The sequence below is a fragment of the Carettochelys insculpta genome, chromosome 7 (genome assembly GCF_033958435.1).
Source record: "Carettochelys insculpta isolate YL-2023 chromosome 7, ASM3395843v1, whole genome shotgun sequence".
Lineage (NCBI taxonomy): Eukaryota > Metazoa > Chordata > Testudines > Carettochelyidae > Carettochelys > Carettochelys insculpta.
Window position 1 is genome coordinate 456,350 of NC_134143.1, and position 21,375 is coordinate 477,724.

At 56.5% G+C, this 21,375-nt stretch overlaps 3 non-coding genes across 3 annotated transcripts; 2 read left to right on the top strand and 1 right to left on the bottom strand.

Annotated features, from left to right (window-relative positions):
• Positions 1-4,834: 4,834 nt before the first annotated feature.
• On the top strand, positions 4,835-4,908 carry TRNAT-AGU (transfer RNA threonine (anticodon AGU)). Its single transcript has one exon. It is a non-coding gene; the product is annotated as a tRNA-Thr (tRNA).
• Positions 4,909-10,169: 5,261 nt separating this feature from the next.
• Positions 10,170-10,243, bottom strand: TRNAT-AGU (transfer RNA threonine (anticodon AGU)). The gene has a single exon. It is a non-coding gene; the product is annotated as a tRNA-Thr (tRNA).
• A 7,889-nt stretch (positions 10,244-18,132) lies between these two features.
• Positions 18,133-18,205, top strand: TRNAK-CUU (transfer RNA lysine (anticodon CUU)). Its single transcript has one exon. It is a non-coding gene; the product is annotated as a tRNA-Lys (tRNA).
• Positions 18,206-21,375: the final 3,170 nt, after the last annotated feature.

Below are 21,375 nucleotides of genomic sequence, written 5' to 3' on the forward strand. Positions count from 1 at the left end.
CTCCTTTTCGACAGGACCCCGCCGACTTAGAAGGCCCCTTATTCCCATCTGCTCATAGGAATGAGCAACTGAGCGAGCCGGCCTGCACAGTGACAGCTCACAAGGGCCCTTTCAGAAAGGAGCAACAGGGAGCTGCAGGGTCACGGGGGCTCTGGAATTAGCTTGCTACCCCTCCCCCACTGCTCAGAATCCCAACTGGGCATCCCCTCTGCCCCTCCCCCACCACCCTGAACCCCACCCTGGCATCCCTCCCTCACACTCTGTCTTCCATTCCCCACTACCCTGAGCCCTGGCTGGGAATTCCCTCTGACCCTGCTGCCCCTCACCCCCTGTCCCAGGCCCCTGAGAGATGTCCCCACAGACCCTGCCTATCCCCTCCCTCCGCTGCCCTGATCACGAGATTAACACAGCCCATGTTCCCTGGCAGAGGGTAACACCATCACCCCCTGCTGCAACGTTCTTCCCATGGAGGGACCCCAACATGCTGCCTGCTCCTGAGTTCAGCTGCTCCAGCTCACCCAGAGCACATGGCCTTGCACCAGCAGCTGTCCTGTCTGCTCTCCTACCCACAGGCACAGAGCCCAGAGGAGCAGACCCCACAGCTGTCACCCCAACTCCAGAACCTTCTGCGTGTGCAGTGCTGAGCCTGCCCACCACAATGACTGACCTACAACTCACTGCTACCCGCTCTGGGGCATCACCATATTAGGTACATGGCTCACATGTGCATCACCACTTTCTCTCACCTGAGGCAGCCCATGGCCATGGCTTCCTCCTTCAAATTCAGCCTCCAGGTCAGAGCTGTTCTTCTCAGCAGGTGGGAGAGAAGGTGTTCAAATGCTCTTTTGTGCCATTGCACACAGCCAAGCAGAGACAGCTCCAAATGCCCCCTCTACACTGAGAGCTTCCTGGGGAGCAGCCAAGCAGAAGGAAGGGAGCCTGGTCTCACATTGCCTTGCAAGAAAAGGCTGCAGAAAAGCCACTTTCAGTGGAGAATGTGGGTATCGATACCACTACCTCTTACATGCTAAGCAAGCGCTCTGCCACCTGAGCTAATTCCCCTCTGGGTAAGTAGGAGCTTTGCCCCCATCACCTCTTTGTTGAGTCCATCTGTCCCTGCCGCTCCCTTGGCTCCTTTCCTAAGATGACACTTGTAAAACCAGTTCCTATCAGCTGGCTGAGCTCTTTAGACACAGATGCTGATAAGGCCACGGTGGCGGTTTCATGCTCTAGGTGAGCCCTTGATGCATCTTGACTAAGTGGCCTGGCTGCTATGGATGGGGAGGTTCCAGCAGGCACAGGGAGCTGTGCAGCTCCAGTCTTGTGGGAGGGCTGTAAGGGAGTCCCTGCCTGCATCACAATACCACTGCCTGGGGGTGCTGGTGCTTGGCAGCAGGGCTTTGCAGAACCTGGTGTCCTGTGACCAGGTATCACCTCCCTGGGCTCAGACTTTCATTGAGCTGCATGGGCAGGTGATCTACATGCAACAGGGGTGGCTCTGTGAACTGCAGAGGTCTGTAGCATGCGCTGCTTTGACAGATGCTTCATTTCTGAGAGCAGCTGCAGAGGAGATGATGGACAGTCAGTGTCTGTGGGAGGAGGGGTTCACATTGGGGCTCTAGGGCATATTTTTATGCTTTTAATTACTGGCCATTTCTGTGATTTATTTGTGGAGCTGTTTTCGGAGTGCCCCACCCGGGTGTGTTCATGAGCCAGAGCTATTTGAAAGCACCCACCCGGGCTGAGGGGTACAACCAATGAACGAGCAGCACCCACCTGGGCTGAGGGATATGACCAATGAATGAGCAGCACCCACCTGGGCTGAGGGGTACAACCAATGAATTGAACATCCCTTCCTCTCCACGGCCTCCTACTCAGAAGATAAATGGTACATTAGTTTGCCACAGGAGGCAGGATCCAGACATTCGGCACAATGGGGTGCTGGGCACGTCGGACGCTGGCCTCAACCAAGCACCCAACATTCCCTGGGGTCTGGCCAGCCCCAGCGGGGGAGTGTGCTGATGGGAGGGCATGTATGTGGGTTATAAGCCTGTGTGTACTTAGCTGGGTTAAATTGGGATAAAAGTGAGACCATGAACCGTTCGAGCTGTGCATGACTTTTGATTGGCTTTCTAATTGGTAACGATTCCAATGAAACCTGGTTTGGAAACAATTCACTCGTCGGTTACTTTGAAGTAACCGGCACAATATCAAAATAGCGCATTGTGTCTGCTCGCGCCATGAGCTATTTCAATGTTAAATTCAACGTCAGGTGGCGAGACGTCAAAATCACTATTCTTATCCAAAGATGGGAAAAGCCCCCGACTTCGACATTGAACGTCAAGGTAGGGCATGTGTCAACGATCCGCGTCTCACTACTTCAAAAGAGCGGGGTCCTCCATGGCAGCAATCAGCCGAGGGGTTGAGACGTGCTGTCCACCCCCTGCGGGGCTCTATGATTACTCTGCACAGCAGCCCTTAATGCACCATGGACCCGGATTTCCTGTAGCAGGAAGCTGAGAGCATACAGGCAGGAGCACACGCATGTGCTGGCCTGGAAGCCCTCTATGGACCTCAACCCGACCGCCCAGCACCAAGGCATCGAGCCAGCCCCCTGAGAGCCCCCAGGGCTCCCCCCCAAGGGGACCCAGGGACTCCCAGCAGCCAAATGGGGGGCCAAAAAGCAGCAGGGCCCTCCCAGTTGGAGGCCAAGCTCTGAGACCTGTTGGGGCTCTGGGGTGAGGAGGACGTGCTCCATGTGATGGGGAGTAAGTAGCGGAATGCGGAAGCATTGACCTGACTGGCCAAGGGCCTGGCCACCCAGGGTCACCCTGCCTGTACTGCGGATCACGTCCACAGCAAGGTGAAGGAGTTGTGGCAGGGTTACACCCGGGACTGGGAGTTGGTCAGCTGGTTTGGGGCTGCCCCCACCACTTTGCCCTTATTACAGGGAGCTCAGGGATATCCTGGGCCCCCAGAACACCTCCTCCCCCCAGACCACATTGGACACAGCAGCTGAGGAGTCCCAGCAGGCCTTGGATCTGGAGTCCATCCCGGAGGCCAACCTTGCACCCCAGAGCCCACCCGAGCAGCCACCCCTTGGGATGGAAGAGGAGGGGTCCTGCAGCAAGGTGGGGGCTCCTCATAGACCTCCCCTCCCAAAGCACCAGCTGGGCATCCACCCACCAGGGTTCCCCCGACCATGCAGTGGAGGGTCAGGTACATACCCTACAGGGCAAAAACCTCCCTGACAAGGGGTGGGGGCACCAGACATGACCGGGAGCCCCACACACCACCAGGGGACCCCGAACCACAACTGCCCAGCCACAGCACGGTCCCAGGATGGCGGCATGGCCAACAGCACCCTGCTCAAATTGCCACACAGTCTGGGTGCACATGGCCCAAGCTCAAAGACCCACCTGGCCCTGCGTGAGCCAGGGCTGCCCATTGCAACAGCCTGTCCCTGGAGAAAGGAGCTGGGACTTGGGGCATGTGCCTCAGTGCTATGAGCTGCACCCCAGAAAGTCCCTTGCTGCATTGCAGAGCTTGTCTACATGAGCCGGTGGCATCAACTCAGTTCCATTCTTATTACAGCAGCCCAGAGGCTTTCCAATTCAGGCAGCCTGGATTCCTCCTCTGCCAGCTGCCATCTCCTCCTGGGAGCCACAGATCTGATCCCAGGGCAAGAGGCAAATCCCCTGGGACCATATCCCAGCCCCAGCTCCCTGTGTGGAGCAGACACAGCAGGGCTCACACTCAGCAGAAGAGCTGCCCTCGGCCCCAGCACACACTGTCTGTGCTGCCCAAGGAGTGAATTGCACTAAGGGAGCCTGTGAAGCGAAGGGGCCTCACCACAGACCTGCAGCCCTCGCCAGTGCAGACCTGTGGTGCCCCTCACTCCTGACCTCCAGCCTCATCAGCCCTGGGAAGCCTCTTACTCATGACTTGCAGCCCCTACCAGCCCAGCTCTGTGGTGCCCCTCACTTCCAACACGCTGTCCGGATACTGGGCTCGAGGCCACCTCTGAGCTGGGCCCCCAGTGCCAGTCCTGTCTACACAGCTCCACACTCCCTGCAGGTGAGTGACTGTCGTGAAGAGTATCCAAAGGGCAGCTGGTCCCTGTGAGAGGAGTCTGGGCCAGGGCTGCCTGTGGGATCTCCTGGAAAAGCCAAGAGCCCCTGGGAGGCCATTGACTGGCTGCCAAGTCCCCGGCCCTGCTCAAAGGTTTCACACAGGGAAAGCTGTAAAGTCAGCCCCACCCCCAGGGCACAGGGATTTGCACTGGGCTGGTGATAAAGCAAAGGGGTTGTGTGGAGGGTCACAAGTGGGGCTGAAGGGCAGAAGGAGACAGAAAGGCAAAATGTTCTTCTCGTTACGCTGCATCAAACACTCCCCCTGACGAGCTCCAGCTGGGGCAGCGCAGCCCATCCCCCCTCCGTGAGAGACAGGAGATAACTGTGCCCCACAGCTGGGCCCTTCTCGCCCCACCCCTGGGGTGTGAACAGGGAGAAAGGAGGGAGTGGGGAGCACAGAGTGAAAGTGAGGGGGGGACTCAGGCTGGGGGAGCAGAGGACGGGCAGGACTCCAGGCTCTGCTGGTGGGATCCTGGCACTGGGGCAGGTGGGGAGAGAGGAGGCTTCCCTCAGGCACAATGTCTGTGCTGGGGAGTGGGACGGGCTGGTTGTGGGCATCCATCACAGTGGTTCAGCCCCACAAAAGCACCTCACTTGATAAATTAGGTCAGTAACCTTTAAAGTGCTGCAGGGCTGGTTTCTTGTTGGACACAGACAAATACAGACACCTCTCTGTCAGGAGACACAACTTGCCAGAGGGGGGCACCAGGGCTTAGCTGGTTAAAGCACCTGCCTAGTAAACAGGAGATCCTGGGTTCAATTCCCAGTGGTACCTTGTAGACAGTCCTTAACAACATTTTTCTACCTGTGTGTGGGGAACAGAAGAGCCCTCCCTTGGCAATCCCAGCCCTTGCTGGGGAAGGTAAAGGCTGATGGGAGAGGGGCATTGGGAAGAGTCCGGGTACAGAGCAGAGCTCAGGCAAAGGGAGCTGGGACTGGTGTTGGGAAGGTGACTCCTCTGGCTGCAAGAACAGAGTCTGATCCTCCCAGCGCTGGGGCTCTCTGGGGCTGTCTGTGCACACAGAAGGTGGCAGTGGGGCAGGGCAGGAGAGGGAGAGTTACTCTCGTCTCACATCCTTTTGTTTGTCACTGACAAAACCCAAACGTGTGAGAAGAAGAGTCCCAGAGAGGCTCTGTGGCTCCCCCGGCCATGGACCTCCCAGGTACATGGGGATGAGGAAAGCAGCACCCAGTGGTGCCTGGCCAAATATTTCTGGCTGCCTCTCACCTGCTTTGCAGCACCTCTGGGCTGTGCTGGAGAGTTCAGAGCTGCAGGAGGCGGCTGCCGTCCTTCTGGAGGAAGAAGTAACAGACACTGACAGGTGGATGGGCTGAGGTGGCTGCAGAGGGGCCTGGGGAGCATGGGAGGAACCCCAAAGCCCTTTGTCTGTTACTAAGGCAGGGAGGTGACACCCTTGATTCTTGTTATTCACCACCAGGTCTGTGCAGCCCAGTGCTCAGCACTAAGTCCTGGGCCACTGAGCACGAGGGAATCCCGGTCACAGTGTGTGCTGCCTCCTGGCCCTCTCCAGACAGGTCAGTGCTAACCAGCTCCTGCAGCACATTTGTGACACACACACAATTGCCTGAGCCGGCAGGAGCTACGTTCTGCCCTGTCTGCGGGAGCATCTCCTGCCCCAGCCCTGCCACTGCAGAGACACCCCACGCTAGTGAGCGACAGGGAGAGTCTCACTCCCAGGTGCTCACACCCAGCTCTGCCCCCCCAGTGGTAATTCCCCCTCCCCCAGCTGCCCCCAGTGCTGAACTGATGCACCCGCACTGCCTGGGAGCAGCCTGGGACCCCTCCTGTGGCTTCCCTTTGCTTCCCCTCGAAATGTCCTTGTCCTGCTGGGAGCAAAACCCCTGCAGGGACATGAATGGTGCAGGTGGGAGCGGGGCAGGATCTCTCCAGGCAGGGGCTGCACCCACAGGCTGTCTCTGTTCTCACCCAGCCCCTGGGCAGGACCAAAGTTTTCAGCTGGTGACTGTGCAATGGAAAGGGAGGGGGAGGGCGGGTGCCAGTGGGGAGGGGTGGCAGGTGTGGGGGGAACCCAGCCAGGGGTTATGGCTGAGGGAGGAGGGGAAAAGGGCAGTGGGGGGTTGGCAGGGTCTGAGGGGACAAGGGGCTCAGGGCAGTGGGGAGGGGTGGGAGCGACAGGGTCTGAGGGACACACTGCAGGGGCCCAGGACAGCTGGCAAGGGGCAGCCGGGGCTGAGGGGACCCCCCTAGCTGGGCTCAGAGCAGTGGGGGATGGGTGACAGAGGCTGAAAGGGGAGGCCAGGCTGTTGGGGGAGGGGAGAAAATCTCATTCAGGGGCCAGGGGCCCTGCAGCTGCCTGTTGCTCATTTCCAAAAGGCCCCTTGGGAGGCCCTTCTCTGCAGGCTGGAGAGCTCAGCTGGCCAGAGCCTGGTACTCAGAGCACCAAACTCATGAGTTTGAGCCCCATGCCGGCCACTGAAGGGTGTTTCCTATTGTCCTTCACCTGACCCCTCTGGGCAGGAGAGCAACAGAGATGAGGGAAACAGGCTGAGTGGCTGGCAGGGAGCAGGCCAGAGTCACCACCCCCGGCTAAGGGAGGGGCTGCAGCTGGGGTGTGGGCCAGGAGAGGATTCCCCAGTTCTTCAACACGGCAACACCCACCTCACACAGGAAGAGACACCAGCAACGCTAGGCCAAGGGAACCAGCCGTCCCCAACAGCTGCTGCACTGGCTTTCTCTGCTCTCCATCACCTCCCCAGGCCTTCCAGCCTCACATCAGACTGTCAGGCAAAGCCTGAGAAAGGAAAGTGCTCCCTGCAGGCCTCCTGTCGCTGCCTCTGACTATACAGTGGTTAAGTACTCTGCATTGTGGCTACAACAACCTTGGTTCAAGCCGTAGCAGTAATAGCGCAGTGTTTGGGTCGTGCTGCTTTTAGTTCACCAGGAGGGTGGTGAAATAGTGCAGTGCTTTACCTAGATGGGTGGTGCAATCTTCATCCCTAGAGGTTTTCAAGTCCTGGCTTGAGCAAGCCCTGGCTGGGGTGATTTAGTTGGGGTTGGTCCTGTTTAAGGCAGGGGTCTGGACTGGATGACCTCCTGAGGTCCTTCCCAGCACTAGGATTCTATGATTCTAATCTCATCTCCACAGGAATGGGCCTGGACAGCTCAGTCTCTGACTGGAGGAAGGGCCGTGGGGCCACGTGCTAAGGAAGCCCAGGGTGGGGAGAGGGGGTCCCGGGAGAAAGAGCAGCTCCAGGGAAGCAATGAGGGCAGAGTGCTGCTGCCAGCTGAGGGTGAGAGGTGCCCAGCGTAGAATACCAGCCTGTTCAAATGCGTAAGGAGCAGCTGGGGAGGTGTGAAGATCACCATTCAGGGCTCTGCTTCCTGCAGTCACAATTCAAGGTCAGAGGCACCTGCTAGCGCTGCCTTGGCAAGCTCTGTGTGCTGCTTCCCTCTCTCATCCCATGCGAGAGGGAGAGCAGGGTGACTCAGGCCTGCTGGATCCAGGTGTTTGGCTTAGCTGGCTGGAGGGGTTGGGGCAATGGGTTGGTGCTGTAGAACTAGGCAGTGGGCCCAGAGATGCCTGGAGTCCTCATTCTGGTGAGTCTGGGTCCATCCTCCCTGGAAATGCTCGATGTTGCCCCTGCTGAAGGCACTGGCCACTCTCAGGGCTTCATTTGATCCCAGTTCTCTGACTCCCAATCAGGAACTAGGTCTGGGACAGTGAGAATCAGTTTAACCGCCCTGCTCACATACAAAAATGTTCTTCTGACCCCACAGGCCACCCAACCCTTTAGTGTGTGAAACAAAAGTTTTATTCTGAAGAGAACACAACTGAACAGGATGGGAGATGTTAAATGGCAGGTCACAGGCACACAAAGCCTCCCAGACCTTCCGATTCCAAGCAGTTCTGGGGAGTTTGCAGGACTGAAAGTCTCTCCGTGATCCAGCCACAGCTGGGGTGGGTCTTTCGGTGCTTTTCTCAGTGCTCTGGTTGGAGAACAATTACCCCAGAGAGAAGAAGCAGGAATGAAGACAAGCTGGGGAAGATGCAGCTCCCTCTTGTCTTCCTGTTGCCATGTGATTTGCGGTTCTTTTGTCCCAGGCAAAAGCCGTTCAGCATGTGGCCTGGAAGGCTCTGGGTTCTGTGCATGGGCATGGTCAGAGCTACTTGCGTAGCCTTCAGCTGTATTCCTGGCTTTCTCATTGGGGCAACTGGATAGGAGATGCCACAGGAGGGGCCATTGAGCAAGCTAGGCAGTGCGTTGCCCAACTGGCTTTGAGCGTGACCCAGAGACAGAGCAGAAGTTCTGAAACACAGACAGACAGACAGACAGACAGACACAGCCATCACCCAAAATAGAAAGTCTGCACACACAGAAATGAGCTTGTAATATGTGAATGATTCAAACATTTCCCCCCTACCTTACCGCCTCTATTTAGGACAATTGCCTCAGATCTGCCTCCTACACAAGCTGGCTGGGGCTTCGTGGTGTCCAGTGGCTCACATCCAGCCATGCCCAACACTATGAACCACTCCCCTGGCTCAGCTGCAAAGGGTCAGTGCTTCTCAGTTCCCTGAGGCTGACAGGGAGCCCCCTCAAACCCACTTCTGCTCACTCAGCTTTGCCACAATGGAGTGGTGGGTCTTGCCCTCTTGGACACAGCTTTGCTTCTTTCCCTTCCACTCCGCCACCCACGTCTGCTCCTGGGCTGCCATGAGCCACCCCGGACATGCCATGAGACAGACACAGGATTCTTCCTTCCCTCAGGCAGCCTCACCTCCACAGGCTTTGGCAGAAGAAAGGGTGGTGCTCCATTTATGATCCTAAAGCACTCAGCTTCCCCACCGCCCTCCTTCCTCAGCTTGGCTTCCTTCTTCCCCTACATTCCTGCCTCACTTCTTCCTTCAGCAACTCAAGCAGAGGAGGCCAGCAGGGAGAGCCGACCTCCACAGGAGAACCTCCAAGGGCAGGGAGGCCAAGATTCAAGCCTCCTAGAAGTGACTGGTTTATCTCCTGCAGCTTCCCCATGTTCACAGCAAAGGCAATGCTCAGCTGAGGTCTCCATCTTCTGTCACACACGAGCTGGGCTTATTAGAGGGACAGGTGGGGGCAGAAGGAGGTGAGGGGAGAGAGAATAAGGAAAACGTTGAGGCTTCTACTTGTTTTTGAGCAAGGGACCTTTTACATGTTAAGCAAATGTGACAACCACTACACCACAGGAGCTCTTGGGGCAAGACTTTTCCATCCCTCCAATTCCATTGACATTCTGTCAGGCACACAGGGCTGGAGAGCCTTAAAGAAATTGTGGGGAGCCCTTCACAGGCTCAGCTGCTGGATCCGAGGGCTGCAGCTGCGTTCAGGAAGTATGACTGGGGCTTCAAGGGGAGTGTGATACACCACAGCTGGGAAGAGGAGCTAGTAACCCCCATCTCCCTCCTGTGTGTGTCAGTGTGATCTGAAATGGAAAGCGGCCCAGTGAGGAAGTGACTGTCTAGGAAGGAGAACTGCAGAAATGGAGTTAGGGTTCATTGCAGGACCACAAGCTAAATATGAATCAACAGGGTGATGCTGTAGCACAAAAAGCAGATGTGATTCTGGGATGTATGAACAGGAGAGTTGTGAGCAAGATGTGAGAGGGGGCACAGTACATGCTGAACTGTGCAGGTACTTCTCTTCCCACAGCCCACACCTCCATGTGCTTCCCCACCATCTTGGCCATGTTCTGCCTTTCTGGGACTTTTCTTCTAACTTGTTTGGGTTTTGTCAATGACAAAGGGATGTGAGAGGAGAGTAACTCTCCTTCTCCTGCCCTTGCCCTGCCCAGACAGCCCCAGAGCTGGGAGGATCATCCTCTCTTCTTGCTGCCAGAGGAGACACCTTCCCAACATCAGTTCCAGCTGACTTTGCCTGAGCTCTAGTCTGTGACTGGAGGCTTTCCAATGCTCCTCTCCCATCAGCCTTCACCTTCCCCAGCAATGACTGCGATTGCTTAGGGAGGGCTCTTCTGTTCCCCAGACAGATGTAGGAAAACATTGCCACAGATGTGCAGCAAGGCACCACTGGGAGTTGAACCCAGGATCTCCTGTTTACTAAACAGGTGCTTTAGCCAGCTGAGCCATAGTGCCCCCCACTTTAACCTGTGGGTTTTGACAAAGAGGTACCTGCATAAGTCTGTGTCTTCAACCAGAAACCCGTCCTGCAGCACTTTAAAGGTTACTGACCTAATTTATCCAGTGCTGAGCTTTTGTGGGGCTGAACCACTGTGATGAACTGCCCACAACCAGCCCTTCCCACTCCCCAGCACAGACATTGTGCCTGAGGGAAGCCTCCTCTCTCCCCACCTGCCCCAGTGCAGGATCCCACCAGCAGAGCCTGGAGTCCTGCCCCTCCTTTGCTCCCCCAGCCTGAGTCCCCCCCTCACTTTCACTCTGTGCTCCCCACTCCCTCCTTTCTCCCTGTTCACACCCCAGGGGTGGGGCGAGGAGGGCCCAGCTGTGGGGCACAGTTATCTCCTGTCTCTCACGGAGGGGGGATGGGCTGCGCTGCCCCAGCTGGAGCTCGTCAGGGGGAGTGTTTGATGCAGCGTAACGAGAAGAACATTTTGCCTTTCTGTCTCCTTCTGCCCTTCAGTCCCACTTGTGACCCTCCACACAACCCCTTTGCTCTATTACCAGCCCAGTGCAAATCCCTGTGCCCCGGGGGTGGGGCTGACTTTACAGCTTTCCCTGCGTGAAACCTTTGAGCAGGGCCGGGGACTTGGCAGCCAGTCAATGGCCTCCCAGGGGCTCTTGGCTTTTCCAGGAGATCCCACAGGCAGCCCTGGCCCAGACTCCTCTCACAGGGACCAGCTGCCCTTTGGATCCTCTTCATGACAGTCACTCACCTGCAGGGAGTGTGGAGCTGTGTAGACAGGACTGGCACTGGGGGCCCAGCTCAGAGGTGGCCTTGAGCCCAGTATCTGGACAGCGTGTGGGAAGTGAGGGGCACCACAGAGCTGGGCTGGTAGGGGCTGCAAGTCATGAGTAAGAGGCTTCCCAGGGCTGTTAGGGGCTGGAGGTCAGGAGTGAGGGACACCACACGTCTGCCCTGGCGAGGGCTGCAGGTCTGTGGTGAGGCCCCTTCGCTTCACAGGCTCCCTTAGTGCAATTCACTTCCTGGGCAGCACAGACAGTGTGTGCTGGGGCCGAGGGCGGCTCCTCTGCTGAGTGTGAGCCCTGCTGTGTCTGCCCCACGCAGGGAGCTGGGGCTGGGATATGGTCCCAGGGGATTTGCCTGTTGCCCTGGGATCAGATCTGTGGCTCCCAGGAGGAGATGGCAGCTGGCAGAGGGGGAATCCAGGCCAGCCTGAATTGGAAAGCCTCTGGGCTGCTGTAATAAGAATGGAACTGAGTTGATGCCACCGGCTCATGTAGACAAGCTCTGCAATGCAGCAAGGGGCTTGCTGGAGTGCAGCTCACAGCACTGAGGCACAAGCCCCAAGTCCCAGCTCCTTGCTCCAGGGACAGGCTGTTGCAATGGGCAGCCCTGGCTCACACAGGGCCAGGTGGGTCTTTGAGCTTGGGCCATGTGCACCCAGAATGTGTGGCGATTTGAGCAGGGTGCCGTTGGCCATGCCGCCATCCTGGGACCGTGCTGTGGCTGGGCAGTTGCGGGTCGGGGTCCCCTGGGGGTGTTTGGGCTCCAGGTCATGTCTGGTGCCCCCGCCCCGTGGCACAGAGGTGTTTGCCCTGTAGGGTACGTACCTGACCCTCCACTGCCACGGTTGAGGGTACCCTGGTGGGTGGATGCCTGGCTGGTGCTCTGAGAGGAGAGCTCTATGAGGAGCCCCCCCTCCTTGGTGCTGGATCCCTCCTCTTCCATCCCAAGGGGTGGCTGCTCGGGTGGGCCCTGGGGTGCAAGGTTGGCCTCTGGGATGGACTCCAGATCCCAGGCCTGCTGGGACTCCTCAGCTGCTGTGTCCAATGTGGTCTGGGGGGAGGAGGTGTTCTGGGGGATCAGGATATCCCTGAGCTCCCTGTAATAAGAGGAAAGTGGTGGGGGCAGCCCCAGACCAGCTGGTCGACTCCCAGTCCCGGGTGTAATCCTGCCGCAACTCCTTCACCTTGCTACAGACGTGATCTGCAGTGTGGGCAGGGTGACTCTGGGTGGCCAGGCCCTTGGCCAGTCAGGTCAATGCTTCTGCCTTCCGCTGCTTGCTCCCCATCACATGGAGCGCGTCCTCCTCACCCCAGAGCCCCAACAGGTCTCACAGCTAGGCCTCTAACCAGGAGGGGCCCTGCTGCTTTTTGTCCCCCCGTTTGGGTACTGGGAGTCCCTGAGTCCCCCTGGGGGGGAGCCCTGGGGGCTGTCAGGGGGCTGGCTCGATGCCTTGGTGCTGGGTGTTCGGGTTGAGGTCCGTAGAGGGCTTGCAGGCTAGCACATGTGTGTGCTGCTGCCTGCATGCTCTCAGCTTCCTGCCACAGGAAATGCAGGTCCATGGTGCATTAAGGGCTGCTGTGCACAGTGATCACAGAGCCCCGCAGGGGGTGGACAGCACGTCTCAACCCCTCAGCTGATTGCTGCCATGGAGGTCCCTGCTATTTCGAAGTAGTGGGACGTGGATCGTCCACACATGCCCTACTTTGACGTTCAGTGTCGAAGTCGGGGGCTTTTCCCATCTTTGGATAGGAATAGCGATTTTGACGTCTCAACTCCTAACGTTGATTTTAACACTGAAATAGCGCATGGTGCGAGCAGACACAATGAGCTATTTTGACGTTGTGCTGGTTACTTCAAAGTAACCGACGAGTGAATTGTTTCCAAACCAGGTTTCATTGGAATCGTTACCAATTAGAAAGCCAATCAAAAGTCATGTGCAGCTCGAACGGTTCATGGTCTCACTTTTATGCCAATTTAACCCAGCTAAGTACACACAGGCTTATAACCCACACACACTCCCTCCCATCAGCACACTCCCCTGCTGGGGCTGGCCAGACCCCAGGGAATGTTGGGTGCTTGGTTGAGGCCAGAGTCCAACGTGTCCGGCACCCCATTGTGCCGAATGTCTGGATCCTGCCTCCTGTGGCAAACTAATGTACCATTTATCTTCTGAGTAGGAGGCCGTGGAGAGGGAGGGATGTTCAGTTCATTGGTCGAATCCCTCAGCCCGGGTGGGTGCTGCTCGTTCATTGGTCGTACTCCTCAGCCCAGGTGGGTGCTTCAAACAGCTCTGACTTGGAAACACACCCAGATGGGGCACTCTGAAAACAGCTCGAGAAATAAATCACAGACATGGCCTGTAATTAAAAGCATAAAAATATGCCCCAGAGCCCCAATGTGAACCTCTCCTGCCACAGACACTGACTGACCATCATCTCCTCTGCCGCTGCTCTCAGAAATGGTGCATCTGCCAAAGCAGTGTATGCTACAGAACTCTGCAGTTCACAGAGCCACCCCTGTTGCATGTCGATCACCTGCTCAGGTAGCTCAATGAAAGTCTGAGCCCAGGGAGGTGATACAGCAGCGGAACCTGGTTTGAGGACACCAGGCTCTGCAAAGCCAGGCTGCCAGGCACCAGCACCCCCAGGCAGCGGCATTGTGATGCAGGCAGGGATGTCCTTAGAGCCCTCCCACACAGCTGGACATGCACAGCTCCCCATCCGTGCTGGAACCTCCCCATCCAAAGCAGCCAGGCCACTTCATCAAGATGCCCCAAGGGCTCACGTAGCAGCTGTGTCTGACCAGCTCAGCCAGCCAGCTGCTTGGAACTGGTTTTACAAGTGTCATCTTTGGAAAGGAGCCAGGGGAGCTGCAGGGACATATGGACTCAACAATGAGGTGGCTGGGGCAGAAATTTTCTTTAAGCAGAGGGGAATTAGATCAAATGGTAGAGCAGTTGCTTTGCATGCAAGAGGTTGTGGGATGGATTTCCCTGAGAGTGGTTTTATGCAGCCTTTTCTTCCAAGGCAATGTGAGAGCAGTGCCCCCTTCTTTCTTCTGACTTTATTGTCACTCCACCAGTTCCTGCTGGCTTGGCCTGTCCCCTGGTTCAGCAACCCACTGGCCTGGCCACTCTTCCTCATCCAGTAGCTAAAAGCTGAAAACTAAGAAAGCAGAGCCCTGGAGGCCTTCTAATCCCACCACCTCCAAGGGAAGGAAGGGAGTGTTGGGGGGAAGACTCAGTATCACATCTTGAGGGAAGGTTGCAATCCAAAGTTATTCAGAAGGTTTTTAGTTCCTGCTGAGCATCCCACCCCAGCAGAGGAATGAGGTCCCCCCACCCTTCACATCTCTGCACTAATTTGTGTAGCACAGCCAGACACTTAGACACTTGAACGTCTCTGAAGAGGATTTCCAGAGTTCCACAACAACCTGTGCAGAAGTGCTGGGGGCCATGACTGGCTGGGGCAGTGGTCTCCTGTGTTTATGACTTCCCTGATTCCTAGAGCTTTGAGGCCAGCAGAACTGGGGAGGAAATGGAGAGCAGAGAAAACCACTGGAGCTGCTGTGGAGGGCAGGTGCCACTTGGCAGGGTGCTCCTGCTGCCCCTTCCTGGGGTAGTGTGTGGTGCAGTGTGAGCTTATGGGGGCCTGGCTTTGTGTTTTGGGAAGCTGGGTCCAGGCAAGCCCCAGCCTCCCCTGGTCCAGACCCACTTGGAAGCCTGTCCCTTTTGTAGAGGTCGTGACTATTAAGCCTTCCTCTGCCTCATGGGCTGGAGACCCTGCCCCGGTGGGGTGTATTTGGACCGCAAGAATTTTGTCCGTCAGGTCAACACAATGAGGACTGGACAAGAGCCTTGTGATCAACATCATCTCCTGGGATGGGGAAAGGCTGGTCAGGCTGTGCCCAGGGCCCAGGTGCTTCTCAGTCAGGTGAATCAGTGATAGAATCATAGGACACTAGGACTGTAAGGGACTTTGAGAGGCCATCGAGTCCAGCCCCCTGCCCCAATGGCAGGACCAAGTACCATCTAAACCATCCCTGACAGACAGCTCTGTAACCTGTTCTTAAATATCTCCAGAGATAGAGAATCCACAACCTCCCCAGGAAATTTATTCCAGTGTTTGACCACCCTGACAGTTAGGAACTTTTTCCTAATGTCCAGCCTAAACCTCCCCTGCTGCAGCTTCAGCCCATTGCCTCTTGATCTATCCTCAGAGGCCAAGACGAGCAAGTTTTCTCCCTCCTCCTTATGACACCCTATGAAGTAAGTAGCCAAGCGAGGGGAGGGATGGAGATGGCCAAAGCCCCTTTCCAACAGGCTGGCCAGCCTCACCACATGTGCGTGCTGGTGTCTCCTCCTATCAGACCTCTAGATTGCTCTCTGCCAGCTAAGTATCCGGTGGCAGGGCCGTCCTTACCCACATGCTGACTGCACTGCTGCATAGGACACCTCAGCATTTCCCGTTTCATTCCATTCATTGCAACGGCAGCTGGGCACCTGAGTCCCCAGTCTCAGCCCTGTGTTCCTTCTGTGCTGTGTGGGCCATGCTGGCAGGGAGCAGAGAGGCCCTGGGGATGCCAGACCTGATGTACAGGGTCAGGGACTCTGCTTAGACAGCCCTTTGCCTCCAGCAAACCCTCCAGAGGCTGCAGTGCATTGGGTAGCTGCAGTATCCCTTGTGCAGCAGCGTAGATTGGGGCATATCAAACTCTGGTGCAGCCATGGGGTGGCGCAGTGGGGCTAAAGCAGGTTCACCTCCCACTAGCAGCAGCTCCTGGGGGTGAGGGGAAAGTGGCTCCATGCACTCCCTGCCATTCGTAGGCACCACACACCACTTCCTATTGGCTGCGGTTCCCCCTTCCTGGCCAATGGGAAACGCAGGGGCGATTCCTGCAGTCAAGGGCAGATATGAGTTCCCCCTTCAGTGCCTCCCCCAGGGGCTGCAGAGGAAGTGCCGGCCACTAAAGAGAATACTTGACACTCCAAGGCTAAGGAGCAGGGCATAGAAATTCAAGTCTTTAGAAGTGAAGCAGGGCCAGGGCCAGGGCCAGTGGGAGTCACAGACTCATAGGGCTCTAGAATTGAAGAGACCTGAAGTGGTCATCAAGTCTAGTCCCCTTCCCTCATGGCAGGGCCAAGCACCATCTATCGTGGGGTGAGCAAACCTCAGGGGGCATGAAATTTCAGAAGGGGGGCACAGCCCAGTTACCTGCTGGGTCTCAGGCTCATCCATCTAATGAAAAATGATGAAATCTGTCACTGTTTCTATGTCTGTGTCATCACATTTATACACTGACGAAAAAAGTTCTTCTATTTTACAGACTTCTTTTCTTTCACACACCCAAAGGGGCGTTTAAGCTTGTGAACATCACTGAAATTTCTGTAGGTTCTGATCACATTCGAGAGGTTGTGCGGTAGCTCCTAATTTCAGAGATGAAAAGTGGGGACCAAAGTAAAAAGTTTCCTTATCCCTGATCTAGGTATTCCCCGTTGGATATTTATCCAACTTCTAAAATATCTCCAAAGATGGAGATTTTGACTTTACCCAAGGCATTTTATTCCAGTGCTTAACTGCCCTGACAGGAAATATTTCCTAATGTCCAACCGAAATCTCCCTTGCTGCAATTAAAGGGGAATTCAATTTAATTAAAATTAAAGGGAAGGAATTTTATGACATATAGTTGTATTCCCAATTAGATAGATAGATTGATGGATTTTTGGTGTCTATCTATCTATCTATCTATTGGTCATTACTCTGGCCCGATTAGGAATTGTAGAACTCACTGCTCAAAGAATTCAATTTCAGCTTGAGAGAGAAATAAAACTGTGAAATGTGCAGACCTGAACACAGAGATGTTCTGCATGTGGATTATGATGCAGAGCCACAAGAGTGGACTTTGGGTCCTTTCCTTTCCGGTCACTGCATTAATGTCCTCCAGATGCCCCAGGGGCATGAGGCTTTCTCTAGCCCTGGGCACTTTCCAGTGCCGACCAAGTGCTTGTCTGGTGTGCGCTTTGGTGCCCTGCTCCCGACTGCGCCATGCAGGAGGCCTGTGATGTGCAAGGAGGTCAGACGAGATGATCTCTGCAAACAGCCTGTGGCACAGAGCAGCCTCTGGTGTTCCCATGTGCAGCCGAGTTGAGCCCCAGAATGTCCCTGAGTGAGTGGGGGTGACACAGGGGTGGAAGCTCAGCCATGCAAAGGGGCTGCCAGGGGCAGGACATGAACCCTTCAGGGTACAGGTAGGTGTGGGAGTGACACCACAAGGGCCTCTTACAGCACCTCAGCTGATTGGTTAAAAGAAGTTGGAAGTGATGACCTCACAGAGAGGCCATGACAACAGCCACGCGGGACAGGCTGCAGGGCAGGTGACATCTCAGACACCCCCGGGGCTTTGCCGCAGGGACTCTCCTTCCTCAGCTCTGCCCACGAGGCTGGAGAGGAATCAGGGTGAGGAAAACGAGCATGAGGAGGAGCCTCTTTGTCCCGTTCTCCTGCCCCATAACTTACTGCGCTGGACGACCGACGTTCATCTGGGGCAGGTCAGAGCCTGATCCACCCGGTGCTGGGCACATTGAAGGCAGGAAACACTCGGTTAGGGTTCTGCCCTCCCCAGTGGAACTGAAGGGTGAGTGAATCAGGTCCCCCTTTCTGCTCCCTTCGCCCAGCGTTGTAAAGCACAACCGCCTGTGAGCCACTAATGCCCCTTTCTCTGGAGAGTCACTAACAGGCAATTTCCCACGGAAAACTCTCTTCAGCTGCGTGTTCTCTCTGTATGAAAAAGAAACGTGTTCGACTGCCTGCACCGGCTCTGCGCTGGGGTAAACGGTGTCAGCGTTAATTTGTTGTGCAGAAATGGCCGTAGGTGTGTGAGGTGTGCGGGAGAGCTCGCAGCAGCAGTGACAGGCTTGGCCAAGATTCACTCAAACCGTCTGTTTTCTTCGCATCTCACCTCCTGCAGCCCAAAGAACAAAGACTGGAGTCTGGCCCTTGTGAACAATTTGCCACACACATTTGACTGAGATCCAGCTGACATGCACATTTGACTCCGTCTCCTCTGTGACAGGACATGGTAAGCTTATATTTTTGTGGCCTGGCTAGCTCAGTTGGTAGAGCATGAGACTCTTAATCTCAGGGTCATGGGTTCAAGCCCCATGCTGGGCACTTCCCTTCTTGCCCTCATGTTTTCAGCTGATTGAGCAATTCTCAAACAGCTCTTCCTGACGTCCTGGCCTAAGGCAGGAAATGTGTGTTCTTGTTCTCATTTCTTGTACAAACTGGTATTTCCATCATCTTCAGAAAGTGGAAGAGGATTTTCTTCTCTTCGTCTCTATTCCCAACTGCACAAGGAGAAGAGAGGAAATCCTCTCCCCAGCTGAGTGTCCCTCTTCAGTGCTCGGTAGCTTCGCATCTTTCTGCATTGGTTCCAGGTGGGCACTGGGTGAACAAATCAGCTCCAACTGTCCAGGGGATGGTGAGGAAATGAGGAGCTCTTGTTATTCACTTACACAAGGGCAAGAGATTGCGGGTTCAAAAGTGTGATGGGAAAAGTGTTATTGGACAGGGGCAGTGATGGTTTGTGTTCAAAGGAGGGGTGGAGATTTCTGCTTGGAATGTTCTGATTCTTCACTCCTGCCGCCCGTCTCGCCAGGGCAGTGGAAAGGTGAGTGTCAGTCACTAGATGGCTCTCACATGGGAAGGGCACATGGGGCAATTTGTAGTTATTTGGAAAGAACACAGAAGGTGCGTCTACACGAGAAAGCGAGATGGAAGTAGCAAGCACAGCTTCGAAATAGCATGTGCCACATCTCCACGTGAGACACGCGACTTCAAAGCTGCAATAGATGTGAGCCAGTGTGATGTCAAAGCTGCAGCTCCTATCAGAAGATGGGAACAGAGCCCTACGTCGATATCTGACATCGAAGTAGGACGTGTGTAGACATTCCACGTCCCTCTACTTCGAAATAGTGGGGTCCGCAATGGCAGCACTCGGCTGTTAGGAGCACTTCCTGGACTGACTCTGAGCTCCGTGACCTCTGGGGCTCTGAGTGAGGAGAAGGTGCTCCACGTAATGGGGAGCAAGCAGCAGAACGCAGAAGTGTTCCCCAGCTGGCCAAGAGCCTGACCACCCGCAGTCACCCTGCCCGCACCCCTCACCCTATCAGGAGTCAGGTCAAGGAGTTGCAGCAGGGTTACGCCTGGGCGCAGGACTCGGCCAGCCAGTGTGGGGCTGTTCCCACCACTTGCCCCTATTACTGCGAGCTCATCGCCATACTGGGCCCCAGCGACACCTCCACTCCCCGGCCTTCCTTGACGCCATGGCTGAGGAGACCCAGCAGGACGTGGAGCCTGAGTCTGGACCGGAGCCCAGCCCCGCACCCCCAGGGCCAGAGCAGGAGCCAGTCACCCACCGTCCAAGTGGTCCAACAGTGAGGCTGAGGTTGTGCTGGACATCCCCTCCTACGGCTCCAGCCAGGCATCTGCCCAACGGGCGTTCCCCGACCATGGCGCTGGACTGTCAGGTATGTACCCCACAGGGCACCACCCCCCAGGGCATGACCCTGGCATGCCTGGGCCTGGCAGACGACAGCCCACGGATTAGGCCACGGCCACCAGTGCCCATCAGCACCCACACCCTTGGGCAGTCCCATGCGCCCCGTCCCCCCATGTAAATAGTTAGTGTGTCTCGTTTCCCCCATGTCCATACTGAGTTATGATGGTGTTTGTTATGTTCCACACTCAGAGGTGAGCTTTTTGGTTGTTTAACAAGGAATCAGTTTTATTTTCACACACACCCGTGTTACGTGTGGGGGCAGTGAGCGGGTGGTGGGGGTGGTCAGTGGGTGGTGGGGGCTGGTGTGTGGGTGATGGGGACAGCAAGCAGGTGGTGGGGTGCTCAGTGGGTGGTGGGGGCAGTGTGGAGGTGGTGGGGCTGGTGTGTGGGTGATGGGGACAGTGAGAGGGTGGTGGGGGTGGTCAGTGGGTGGTGGGGCTGGTGTGTGGGTGATGGGGACAGTGAGAGGGTGATAGGGATGGTCAGTGGGTGGTGGGGGTGGTGTGCAGGTGGTGGGGCTGGTGTGTGGGTGATGGGGACAGTGAGCGGGTGGTGGGGGTGGTCAGTGGGTGGTGGGGGCAATGTGCATGTGGAAGGGCTGGTGTGTGGGTGATGGGGACAGTGAGCGGGTGATGGGGGTGGTCAGTGTGTGGTCGGGGCGGTCAGTGGGTGGTGGGGCTGGTGTGTGGGTGATGGGGACAGTGAGGGGGTGGTGGGGGTGGTCAGTTGGTGGTGGGGGTGGTCAGTGGGTGGTGGGGGCGGTGTGCAGGTGGTGGTGTGAGTATGCAGGGTGTGCACGAGGGGTGGCCTGGGTGGTGCTTACTGGGACCACCCCAGTCAAAGTACTCCCATACGGCCCCGCAGACATGGACCCACTCTTGGTGGGCCTGATGGCTCCGGGCAGCAGCCCAGCTCACCTGTCCTCCTTCGGGCACCCGGAGGTGCAGCTGATGGTAGTGACACATCCGTGGGATGGCTCTAATGCCACAGAGCACCTCAGGACAGCTGAAGAAGAAGGGGGACCATGACTACATGTGGCCAGAGGACTTCCATAAACAGCCCCCTGCCTGGCTCCTCCCCTCCACCAAACCCACCCCAAAAGCAGCCTGCACGCTGAGGCCAGCATCACAAGGTGGTACAAAATCAGCCAATCTCCAAGTGGGGCCTCTTTACTGCAGGGCTCCTTTCAGCAGTGGGGCAGGAGATATGTCCCAAAGAGGCATCCCCAGCTGGTGAGAAGCACAGAAGAACTCAGGGCTTGCCCAGGGTGGCACAGTTGAATGGAGACCTGCCTCAGGGCCTGGAGCTGGTGCTGTGGAAGGACCTGTTGCAGTTGGGGCAGAGAAACATTCTCTCTCCTGGGCAAGTATCTGCTCTTTTCCCAGCTGTGCACTGCCCAGCCCAGGAGCTGGGAGAGACCAGAGCCCCTGATTCAGCCTTGGGAACAGGCCCTTCCTCAGACGCAGCTGCCCATGTCACTGGCTGCAGCTGAACCAGGGCTGCCCCCACCAGTCCCCCATGTCTGGCTGGGTACTGCACCCCTGCACCCTGGCAGTGTTTGGGTCTCTGCTCTCCCCGGGCAGCAGCACTGCAGGGGACTGAGGTGAACACAGCACTGCTGGGCTGACACTGGAGACAGCCTGGGGTCTGTGAGGCAAATGAAATCATCCCACCCCTTGCAGCCAGAGCTGAGCTCAGCCTCACACAGATGGCCTGTGCTTGGAGTCTGCCCAGCACAGGAGCTGGGAGGCGGCAGGCTCAGCTGTAGTGGAAGTGGCAT